Below are 13,034 nucleotides of genomic sequence, written 5' to 3'. Positions count from 1 at the left end.
GTGCAAATGGACGGGGTCCTGAGCTGGGGATTATCAGTACAGGGATTAGAACAATGGCCACATCCAAAGTCTAAAGTCTTCTCTGGCAAATTGCCCTAACCTGTGATAAGAGGTAAGATAGGTAACAATGCATGGAGAGTGGGCTTTACCTATGAAGGGTATGAGAATATGCCACCCCAAAATCTGCTACATTGGAATAAGGATTGTGTTGAGTCAAAGGCAATTAAAAAAACAGCAAACTCAGAAAGAGCTCCCTGCCCTCTGCCATCTGCCTTCCCGAAAGTGGGACATAAATATCCCTTTGTGAAGGCTTTCTCCCTCTCCTCTCCCATACCAGAGGAGAAAAAAAAGCAACCATTTTCACTAGAGATGTAAAGTTAGCACTGAGATGGGTCTACACAAACAAACCCTACAAAAATAATCTTTATCTTATGTTAGTTTCCCTATATGTTTATCTTCCCACAATTTATTGCTCCCAGAAGCCCAAACCCCTTTTCCTTTCTCTTGGCACTTCTCCAAACATTTGTCACCCTTTGTTAAAATGGTATATAAGCCCCTAGGTAAACCACCACTTTGGTTCTTCCCCCCCACTTTTTTTATGAAGGCTTCCATGCATATAAAATTAAAATATTACCGTCAAATAAGATTTGTATGCCTTTTCTCCTGTGAATCTGTCCTTTGTCAGTTTAATTTGCAAGCCCCAGGCACAAATATAAGATAGAGGAGAAGTTTTTTTTTTTTTTTTTTCATACACCGATAAGATCTACACATTGTTGTTCAATGCTATAGGGCTTTTCAACAGGGAAAATATTTCTCCTATTTCCTTAATAGTTCTACATGTATTCTTATTTTTTTAAAGGCTCCTCTTTTTTATTTCAAATTTAATAACAGCTATGAGTTGAAAGAAAAATAAAAGTAACCCTTATTATAATAATCTATTACCAGTATTGTGATTTATCATAGAATTATAAAGTGCCTGGAGCTTGAAGGAAACACAGACTTCAACCTGATTGTATTTTTGCTGCTGGGTGTTTATTAATTTATTGTACAACTAAATCATGATTATTTAGCCATCTTCCTTTCCCTAACATTTTTCTAACACCTTCTAGAACTTTCCTAGAACAAATCATTGTGCTCAAATACTCCCGGTGCTTCTGGTTTCGTGACTCACATTCTTAAAATCTCACCTCTGATTTTAGCCACCTCTGGGAGGACAGTTCATTCTGGGCTCTCACTCACTTCCCACCTTGAACCTATGACTTGGTATAGGCTTCCTTCTTCATCTCTGTCCCCTGGGATCCACCATACCTACTGGGGATTGCCCAGTGCACATGTGCAAGCTGGAGTTAACATCCCTGGGGGCCACTATCAACCAAAGGAGATTGGGCACTGATGGATGAATGCTCCCACCACTTAACCCTTGGGTGGACAATTCTCAGCAACACACTATTATTGGCTTTTTCTACTTCCCTGTTTTGTTCTCCCTGCACTTTTCTACTATTCCCTGGGATGATACCCCAGATAAACTATCTGTACAAAGACCTTGTCTCAGGCTCCGATCTTAGGGAATGCCAAGCTAAATTATGCGAAAAGTGTACAAGACTCACATTCAGCAAACCTAGGTTCTAGTGGCTCTCTGGCCACCATTAGAAACAAATCAGTTATTGGGGTGCTTGGGTGGCTCAGTTGGTTAAGTGTCCAATTTCAGCTCAGGTCATGATCTCACAGCTCATGGGTTCAAGCCGCACATTGGGCTCTCTCTTCAGTGCAAAACCTGTGTTGGATCCTCTGTCTGCTCTCTCTCCCCTCCCCTGCTCTCTTTCTCTCTCAAAAATAAACATTAAAAAAAAAAGAAAAAAATAGCTTATTTACACTGACCTCTTGTTTCCACTTATATAAAATGAAGGACTAATCCCTTTGGTTCTCATTCTTTCTTGTGTTCACTCATTCTCTCATTTTTACTCACTCTTTTTTTTGTTTACTTATTTCCATTCTTCATTCATTTAGCCATTATACTTTCTGTCATTCACTCATTTTTTACTTATTCATCCACCCATCCATTCTTTCATTCATTTACTTCTATTCTTCTTCTGTATTTTCTTTATTCATTCACTCACATATCCACTGATTTTAAAGCAGTCACTAATTCTTTTACTTATATTCTCATTTTTCATCCATCCATTGACTTTTTACCCATTCATTCATTTTTTTTTTCATTCTTTGGTCTATAATTTGTCAGACAGTTTTTCTTGTACTCTCCCTTCCCTTCCTCCTTTTCTTCCTTCTGTATCTCTTTCTTTCTTTCTCTCCTTTCTTCCTCCAACTGGTTGCTGAGAGTCTGAGTACCAGCCAGCATTCTACCATTGTTTGGAATAACACTGCTTCATGAGTAATCACTTCTGTGAATCAGACACACACTACAAGGGATAGGTGAGGGTAAGAACAGGGTGGTCCCCAAACACTATACATGAGGAAAATGTAGGTTCCAAATTCCAGGTACCTGTTTAATCATTTTTGTTGTTGCTGTTATTTATGAAGACTACAAGAAGTCTTATTTTAGCCACTAGGGGAAAAAAAAAAAAAACTATTTCTGATATTCCTAACCATATAAAAAGTTACTCAACAGCTTTGTGGGAGATTATACTCATATCATCTAAGTGTTTATAAGTTAAAAAACCAGAGGAGTACTCAACTGAAAATGCACAACAGAATGTAATTGGACACATGCTTTCTCTCAGGAAAAAGTCTCATTATCAAAACTACCTATTTATTAGCCTTCATAGAAAAATGTATGAATCCTTAAATATTTTATGGGCATATATCTATAATTAAAGATATGTTGACATATATAATATGGTGCTAAAACAATTTTTTCAAAGCTGAGTATTATAATCAAGAGGGTCATATCATAAAGGTTATTCACTATTGAATTGATAAATGAGCAACTGCAAATGTAAAATAATGTGCCAGCATATACTCTCCATGTTGTATTTGCACTCCCACAGATATAATCCACAAATTTTAAAGAATGAGGTACAGTGTGTGTGTCTGTGTGTGTGTGATTTTCTAAGTTTTTAAAATTAAATTGCAAAAATCTTATTTATTGTCATATTTTTAAAGTTTATTTCTTTATTTTAGAGAGAGAGAGATAGAGGGAAAGTGTGCTTGAATGTGAGCAGAGGAGGGGCAGAGAGAGAGAGAGAGAAAGGGAGAGAGAGAATTCTAAGCAAGCTCCAGGCTCAGTATGGAGTCCGACACAGGGCTCAATCCCATAACCCTGGGATCTTGACCTGAGCCAAAATCCAAAGTCAGTCACCCAACCAACTGGGCCACCCATGTACCCCTTTACTGTCATATTTTGTAATGTAGTCCTATACAGAAAATTGCATGAAACAGAAATGTACATTTATTCAATTATTATAAAATCAACACCCTTATAATTATTGCCCAGTTCAAAAGAGACCATTGTCAACACCTCTAAACCTTCTGGTTCTCCTTCTCAGTCACAGGTTCCTTCTGCTTTGAGCTGACTTTTGTGGTAATTAGCCCCTTACCTTTCTTTATGCTGTTTGACTGTTTTTAAATTTGCTATAAATGTAGTCATACAATATTTATTACTTTCTGTCTGGTTCTTACAATCAACATTATGTTTGTGAGATTTACCTGACTTTTATGTGTACTCGTACATTGTTCATTTCAATTGTGGCATAATATTCTATTGAATGAACTTACCACAATTTATTCATCCATTCTTCTGTCCATAGACATTTGAGTTTTTTTCCAGTAGCTGGTTATTATAAGGGTGTTCTTGTGAATGTTCCCATATATGTAATCTGGAGGACAAACACACAGAGTTCTCTAGGACATTCTTTAAGGCAGAAATGCCTGGTTATAGGGTATAAATATCATCCACTGTAGTAAAAAGCACCAAACTTTTTTCCAAAGTAGTTTGACACCCCCACCAACAGTATATGACAGTTCTCAATTGCTTCACATTCTTGTCAACATTTGCTATTGTCAATCTTTTTAATTTTAGCAATTTGGGGGCAGGGGTGGTACTTCACTGTAGTTTTAATTTGCATTTTCCTGGTGATAATGACATTGAGTACCTTCTATGATTTTATTCACCATTTGGATAACCTTTCTTATCAAGTACCGTTCAAGGTCTTGGCTACTAGACTTTTTGTCTTTTTGATTTTGGTTTGAATTTTTAAAAGGGATATATTCTGAATATATAGCATATATTTTTCTGTGCCTCTGTGTTTCTTTTATGACAGTATCAAAAAGCAAAATTCTCTAACAAAAAATGTACAGTACCTCTTTATAGAAGACCATGACACACAATTGAAAAGAATTAGAGAAAACCTAAATACGTAGACATAGAATATTCATGTCTTAGAAGAATAGTATTGCAAAGACTTAAATTCTTTCCTGAATTGTTCCATAGATCTAAGGCAATTCCAGTTAGAATATCAATATTTTCCCTTTTTTTGTGGAATTTGGCAAACTTATTATAAAATTGATATGGAAAAGCAAAAGCAAACATAAACAGCCATGATGTTTCCAAAGAAGAAGAAAGAGGAGGAAGAAGACTTTCTCTATCAAGTATTGAGGCTCATGGGAATCCACAGCAGATAAAGCAGTATGGTATGGGTTAAGGATAAGCAGATAAATCAAATCAGTGGAACAGAATATAAAATCCAGAGACAGACCCACATATGAATGGAGACTTATGTATAGCAAAGGTGACGCTGCAGAGTCATGGAAAAAGGACTAAAGAGTGCTGGCACAAATGATTATTCATCCATATTGGAAAAATCAGTTCCAGGTTGATTCATGACCTAAATGACAAAGTCAAAGAGTAGAGCTTTTAGACCTTAGGAATGGAAATATTTTTCAAACAGATAGAAAAGTTCTAACTAAAAAGAAAATAGGTTAGCAAATTATTCATCAAAGGGCATCTCTAAGAGTATAAAAAGCAAGTCACAAAGTAGAAAATACAACTATTTTTTTTAATTAAAAAAAATTTTTATGTTTATTCATTTTTTAAAGACAGAGAGAGACAGAGCACAAGCAGAGGTGGGGTGGAGAGAAAGGGGGACACAGAATCTGAAGCAGGCTCCAGGCTCTGAGCTGTCAGCACAGAGCTCTATGCGGGGTTCACAAACCACGAGATCATGACCTGAGACGAAGTCGGATGCTCAACCAACTGAGCCACCCAGGTGCCCCACAACTATTTTGATTGTGAGTCTTTCTAAAAACCATGATACTTTTTGTTTTCCTTTTTGTTTTGTTTTTTTTTAAAGAAAATGCCTGAATGAAATATTTTAGTCCTGTATGAAAGTAAGACTCATTGGATAATTCATTTAATACTTCTCAGACGCAGAAAAGTACCTATAAGTGGTTTTTTGGAAGTGCTTTCCTCCTTGGAAGATTCCAGAAGCCACAAGTCATATCTCAATCCATATTTCCTTCCTTTCTTGAATGTATCTTTTTCATTCTTTCCTACAGAGAAGAACTGGTGTAGGATTTTCAAGTCATTCGGCAGACATGAACCTCCTTAGGGAGGCACTGACATGCACACAGCCTTTGGATTTTAACAAAGAATCTGCCAGATTTGTGTTGCTTTCCCTTCTCATCAGGGTTGCAAGGTCTGAGGTAGGTTAGGCAGAAGAGGGGAAATTTACTGACTATTCCTTTGATGATATGATTTTTATGAAATCTAGTACACCTGATAGCTCATAAGATCCCTGTGTTAAGATTGTTGATTGGGTAAGACACCTTCACTGTAATTTTGTTTTTATAAAATAAGACTGCAAAGCCACCATCTTTTCTTTCTGCACATCTGCACGTGATAAATTATTTCTATTCCCTTTAATCCATTTTTTATTATTCTTCAAAAATATCTCAGGCTTTTTGTCCCTGGTGTTGTTGGAAATAAATCCCTGCCAAGACTCAGCTCTATTGTCAGGAGGCCAGCATCAAGCAGGATGACCGTTTCCTCAAGTTAATGAATTAGTAAATTAGCAAGTGGTGAGTTGAAATTAGATAATTGCCTTAACTTGAAATCTATGTATTCATGAAGCCCATTAACTGAAAAAAAATATTTATTGTCACTGACATCTTCACGCACTCGGTATTTCTGGGCTTCAGTGCTGACCTATTAAGGGGAAACAGGGGAGGGGTTTGAGTGTCTGGTTTTCTGTGTGTGCCAACCATGAGGATATCAACAACAGGCCCATTTAGGGCTTCAGATAACCTTCCACCTGGAGTAATATATTTTTATTTCACTTCCACGCTGGTGGTTATTATAGTAGAAACTGCAGCAATTCCCTACTCTCCTGTAGCCAGCTTTTTACTCTCAAGTACCCTGAGGAATTAAATGGATGTTTGTAATTTTTCCCCATTATGGAGAAAGTTCTAAATTGTATTGCAAATAAATAATAATATTGAATGCTGATAAAAAATCCTTCTCTATGCACTCTCCAAGCCTTAATTAATTAAGCCTCACAAACACCCTGTCACCTTGGTAAATGCATCACCCTATTTTAGAATGTCAAGCCTGGTAACCAGTAATTATTAAAAAGTTGAGGAAATACCATTTAGATGGAAGTACATTAACAATGTGTTGTATTTTCAAAATGGTCAGAGGAGTGAGAATGTTCAGCTTTGTGTTGTGAAGGATTGCATGGTGACTTTCTGGGAGAACTGAAGACTTCTCTGAAAACTGTTGCTGATGTGATGGAAGACACCTGAGAGGGCAGAGTGGTTGACAGGTTTCTGCATGCCATGACATGGGAAGTACAGTCAGGCACCCAAATTTCCAGTGAGGTGAACTACAGGGGCTCCCACAGACAGGGACACTGTTTTTAATTTTTTTTAATGTTTATTTATTTTTGAGAAAGAGAGAGAGAGAGAAAGAGAGCAAGCTGGGGAGGGGCAGGCAGAGTGGGAGACACAGAATCTGAAGCAGACTCCAGGATCTGAGCTGTCAGCACAGAGCCCAACGTGGGGCTCGAACTCATGAACTGTGAGATCATGACCTAAGCCGAAGTTGGATGCTTAACTGACTGAGCCACCCAGGCCCCCCCATGGCACACCATTTTCTATAGAGAATGGGTCTGTCCTTATGTCTAGAACAACATTCTTTGGACATCTCAAACTATAGTGAATGAATAAACCTCCTGGAAAATTTCCCATAAATCCAGATTCTAGGGCCCCACTTCCGGAGAGTCTATTGGGGGCAGTATATGCTTGAACTTAGAATTTTGTCTTTTTTTTTTTTTAAATCAACACCCAGGTGACTGTAGTACAAATGATTCCAGAGATGTTGTCAGTACTAAGCAAATTCCATTATCGCTTGGGAAGTTTTGAGACAGGTATCTCTAGTTTTCCACCTTTCCGATAAAGAGTTTCCATCCTGTGGTGTATCTGATTTTGATCAGCACTGCCCACCAGTAGGCCTGCTCAACTGAATTAACTACAAAACATTCTCTCAGGTCACCTCAGCAAATTGATCTTCTAGATGAAGTTGTTTAGTACTTTTGGAAGTCTGCGATACACAACAATTTCAGTTCAGCTGAAATGCTATCAGGTTATCCTTTGTCTTCAATTCACCAAGCATAAAGTTTTAGCCTTCAGACCTGATCAAAAGTCAGCTGGTCATTTAGTGACTGTCATAGGCCTGGTACATTCTGAGACCTAATCCAGATACCATGCTCAGAGTTCACAGTGTAGCTGGTAACACAGAAATTGCATATTTGAAAATGGCAAAGGGGACATTTAAAAGATATAAATGCAAAAAAGCACATACCTCATGGTCTGGAGACATTGGTCTGAAACACTTTTTCTGACTCTTCCCTAGCAGAGACTCACATAGGAAGCCATAGTGAAACAAAATGGCAGTTCAAATCTGAGTTACCATCCATGGCACTCCAATGAAATGCATGATTGTGGCATAGACTCAGACTAAATGTTTCAAGTGCATTTGGATAGAAAAACACCCAGAATGATGCTAATATGTAGTTGTATCATTAAATGTGTGTGTCTATATTCTGGGTATAGGGATTTCCAGTACTCTTTCTGTGCATAATATGTAAACAGAGCTTTGCTTGACTCACGCTTGATCTGACTTTGTTGTTGCTGTTTTTTCTGTAAATTGGGACTGAGTTATAAAGCTTGCCTGTTTTGTCAGTTTAGGTAGCATTATTAGTCTTAAAATGAGACCAGTGAGTAAAAAAATAGATTAATGAATATGTATATATACATAGTATGTACATTCTCACAGAGATCTATGAGATTTATATAATTCTGTTTATTCTTTTGTGTACATTTACTGACCTCCTATATCTGGATATTCAATAAATATTTTCTATATGACCTCTTATGGGGCAATCAACCCCTAATTTTTAAAAACTTCATGTTGGTTTGGTTAAAAAAAACAAAAACAAAAACAAAAAAACAAACACCTCTATTTTGCCAAACAAAATTGTTAGGTCAATTGTTTTGAAACTATAGTTTTTTTATTTCAGCAATTTCTCAAAGTGTTCCAATCAGTAAACTGTAGAACCACTTTAATAATCTCAGAATAATCTTCTCTCTCACATCCTCCATATTTCTTTATAAATCTATATTAATTTTTAAAAAATCTTTAAGAAGATAGACTTGATTTATGTCATGAGTAAAGGAATCTCTAGATATTGCAACAGAAAGGAACTACCACTGAACAAGGATTACCTCCTTCCACGTACGCCCACCTCCCAATATTATCACCCAATGGGTTTTCTTGTCCCCCACTTTTCCAGTCCTCCACCACCCAATCTGGACCCATTTACTTGGCTGAACAGATGTTTACCTTTCCACAAGCATGCCAGGCTGTTCCCTTCACCTAAAATGACTTTCTCCTTATTCATCCCCCATGTCTACTTATCATTCAAATTCAGGCAGAAGCCATGAACTTGATGAAGCATTTCTGGAAACTTTCTTGACCTTCCCACTGTCTTTTGTCTCTTAGGTCTCACTGTTCTATCCCAGAACCTATAAGATTTTTGCAGAGATGTGTCTATCTTCTTGCATCCCACTTATGATAAGCTCCTTTAAAGGAAAGACTCAATCTTATTCATGTTTGTATTGCCAGCACCAAGAATATTCTGCTGCTCTGTAGATGAGGAATATACATTTGATGAATGCATGAATGAACGGATCAAAGGCAACGTATAGGTAAGGAAGCCAAAGCATGCATATCTTCTTTAGACCAAAAGGAACAACACTGTGAAATTTAATCATCTCAAACTATTTTTATGAAAAGCACCTATGTGCCAGGCTATAAAGCTCTACCTTCAGATACATTGTAAACTGGTTAACTGAATTTTACAGTAAGCCCATAGTAAAGGAAGGTAAATTAAGGCGGGAAGGTAGAAAAATATCTCTTTTACCAGCCACCTTTTTTTTTCACAGACCATAAAACTTAAGTGATACACAGGGCTTCCTCGACTTTTTCTAGATTTTGAATTCCTGTACTTCTGTGTCTTGCACACAGTAAATGGTTAATACATATTTGTTGTAGGACAAATGAATGAATGAATGGATAAATGAATGAATGAAGGCTCTGATGTTGTGTGGCTCTCAGAAAGAAATTGATTCCATTTTCCAAACATGGGCATTTGTATTACAGTAGTAATACTTGTATTAAATTAAGATTCCTCATTTATTTGTATCTATCATAGGATCCACTCAATGTATAATCTTTAGGTTTTTTTAATAGACTGGTGTGGCTGGCTATATGAGGGTTTCTTCTATTGGATCATCCTGAATATATCTTCATGTTTACCAGTTGCATTCCCCTGGGGATAATGGGATGGTAGAATCTATTTTTCTTCTTCTCACTTTTCATGTTCTTAGGCAGAAAGCAGAGATGTGATTTTAATAGTACATTATTTATTCCTGCATCTCAGGGGGAGGAGATGGAAGAGGATGGCAATGTGTTTGTGAATGTAATATAGTGTGGATTAAGGTATGAGAAGCTTTTTATCATGGATAGTCTCATTACAGATGTTGCCAGCACCTGTTGAGGATGAACTGCATTAGAGAAATGTCTCCCCAACTTGCCTCATTTGGGGTTTCTGTTTGCACTACTATTCTAAACCCCATCTCTCAAGGGCTTCTCCTTCGGAGCTAAGCTTTGCTCTTTGTTGAAACTTGGCAAACAAAATCTCAGCTTGGGAACAGTCTCTTCCCTCTGCTTCCTCATCTTCTCCCCCACCCCCTGTTTATTAATTTCTTCCCAGAACTGCTCAACTGCATTTAATTGGGTACACATTTTGCTAAACAAAAAAATACAGCAATTAAATCTTGATCCCCCCCTTCTTTATTGTAGGCTTCTTCTAATTAAAGAAATGTTTTGATTATTTTCCCCACTAACCCCTCAAAAGAAAAAGAAATCTTAAAATAAGTGGTGACATCTCAAATACTCCGGAATAAATTCTTCTTTGCAAGTTTGGAGTTGAGACACGGACAAATTCTACCCTATGTGTCATGAAAAAAGTTCTCTCTCTCTCTCTCTCTCTCTCTCTCTGTCTGTCTCTCTCTCATAGAATGAAAATCCAGATTGAATTCGTTACACAGCTTCCGAGAACACTCAGGCCCGGCTTCCAAGTGCAATCCTCCTGCCGGGAGTCAGCAGCCCACGCACATGCGCGCAGGGCGTTGCCCCAGGGCCGGTTCTTGCCTTGCCTGACCCTCTGCAGCCTCTGCTTTTCTGGAGCTTGTGGTGCAGTGTCGCCTTCTCCGCGGGCACGTTCCGTGGGTTGCCCTAAGTGCACAGCCTCTGGCCGAAATGCCATCGTCTTAAAGGTGTTCCAGCTGAACCAATGTCTCCCAAACGCTTGCTCGCAGTGCGTCTATGCTCCCCCACTGTTCTGTCTGCCCCTTGTCTAGCTGTCCCTCTGCTGCCAGCGGTGACCGCCGCTCTCAGCCACAGTGAAATCCTCCATGCTCCCAGTTGGGGCATCTCTAAGCAGTGCGGGCCCAGTGCCTGGAGAAGATCATGCTATGCCTTCCTCACTCTTGAGCTGGCTGACATTTTTCACACAATCTTCATTTATAAGCATTGATAAGCCGTGGAAAACAGAGTAAAATAAACGTGATGCTTAACTCACGGCCATACCTAAGAAGTTATCATCACTTCAAATTACAAATCCTCTCATCCTGCTTTCTGATCATGACCTTCTGTCCTTCCACCTCTCTCCCTCCCAACCATATGCTGGTCAAATGCACACTTCCATCCCCCAAGCTTTCCAGGTCACTGTAGCTGTTTTCTCTAATCAGCCCCTGGCCTTTTCCTTCCCTATTCAGTCTAGAATCCAGTATCTATGCTTCATGCTACTTCTCACCAACACCCTCAATACGTTTGTCCTTATCCTGTTTTTCCAGACTGAGAAAATGCCAAGCCAACTTTCTGCCTTCTCCTGTCCTACATCCAGGCCTATGAGATTCCCTGGAGGAAAAAGACAGCAGCAAATCCATGTTTCTGCAATTCTATCTTCTCCTACCTGAGCCAGGTAATCCTTCTGTTTGATTGTGATTAATTCCTTCCCCCGTTTCTTGTAAGGTTCCTTCAAGCACTACCCTCCACTCTTATACTTTCCATAATGCCTTCCCCGCCAATCTCAGGAGATGACTTCACTTCCAGTCTCATATAGGGAAATAATTAATGACAACATCTATTTCCTGTACCCCGAGAGAACACATTTATCTGCATCCATATAAATCCTTTTCTCTTTCCCTTCTTCCTTGCCACTTCACTAGCAACTCCTTCAGCTTCCCGAGGACCTTGCTCCATCATCTGTATTCCAACTGTCACTTCTCTCTCCCTCCATTACTCCCCCTTGCTCCCCTTTACTCCTCCCCCAATCTCTCTCTCTTTCCCTGCACAGCCACCAGCCTTGAAAATAGTCTCTGTTTACTGCCTGCACTGTGTTACTTTCCATTTACTATTCAACTCACTGTCCTTGGGTTTCTTGCACACCCCATGTCTCCACTGAAAAATGTTCTAACAAAATAACCAGTAGTGTTTGAATTGCTAAACCCATTCATAAACTTTTGGCCCCTATTTTGCATAACTTTACTGAGTCACTGCTGGCTATCATCTGTGCACTCCTCTAAATCTCCTCTCCTGCTAACGCACCCTACTCTGTATGCTGGGAAGCTGAACTCTACCAGTTGTTTCAATGGGTTCCCTTGTACTTTGGCTGCTAGTTGGGTTTGACCAGTGGAAAGCCCCAGAAAATGATAGAAGAGTCACAGCTGGGTGTATATATCCCACTTCTTTCTAAGGGACAGGCCTGCAGTGGGCTGCTGCCCTTGACAGAAGTCACAGCTCTTCTTAGGGTATCTTCTCCAAATAGCAGTGCTCTCTTGTTCATTCTCTCTCTCTCTCTCTCTCTCTCTCTTTCTCCCTCCCTCCCACCCTCTCTATTTTTCTCAGAGTCCCAGGATCCACTCTCTCTGCTCAGCTATCTAGACCTTAGAGGTACTGACCCTACTCTCTGCTCTTACCTGCCAGTGAATATTCCATTAGTACTTTTGGGTTCTCTATACTTGCCCATACCTTTGTAAATAGTCTCTTTATTAAACTTTCCTCAAATTTCCCGATTCAGGGGTGTCATCTCTTTCCCACCAGGACCAGGACCTGTATAAGGTAATTTAACACTACTAACAACTCAGGCCCTCCTGAGTCGCATGATGGTGTCTCTTGTGCTTCTGCTAACTTTTTAGCTCTGCCTATCAGTCCCCTTTAGACAGTGGCTGAGTGTGATGCTTAAGGAGATGGGCTCCAGAACCAGACCAGGAGGTCTGTGCCACCAACCAGCAGTGTGACCTCGGGAAATTTCCCAAACCTCTCTGTCTCAGTCTTCTCCTCTATAAGTGGTGGATAAGATGCTTCCCTACCTCAAAGTCTAATGGAGATGAAATGGCTTAAAACATGTGAAGCACTTAGAATAGTGCCTGGTGCACATTAAACCATAAATGCTGGT

At 39.2% G+C, this 13,034-nt stretch overlaps 1 long non-coding RNA gene across 2 annotated transcripts in view; it reads left to right on the top strand.

The window, feature by feature from the left end:
* LOC123590306 overlaps positions 1-13,034 on the top strand; it is a 29,241-nt gene extending 16,207 nt beyond the window's left edge. The window contains exons 2-5 of one of the 2 annotated variants that reach the window (XR_006708713.1): positions 9,137-9,219; positions 11,431-11,558; positions 12,485-12,561; positions 12,657-13,034. This is a non-coding gene — a long non-coding RNA (uncharacterized LOC123590306). Of the gene's footprint in view, positions 1-9,136; positions 9,220-11,430; positions 11,559-12,484 lie in introns of both variants that reach the window. The other variant, XR_006708712.1, reaches the window with a different exon arrangement.

Source organism: Leopardus geoffroyi, chromosome B4, assembly GCF_018350155.1.
Source record: "Leopardus geoffroyi isolate Oge1 chromosome B4, O.geoffroyi_Oge1_pat1.0, whole genome shotgun sequence".
NCBI lineage: Eukaryota > Metazoa > Chordata > Mammalia > Carnivora > Felidae > Leopardus > Leopardus geoffroyi.
This window is presented reverse-complemented; position numbering and strand designations above follow the sequence as displayed.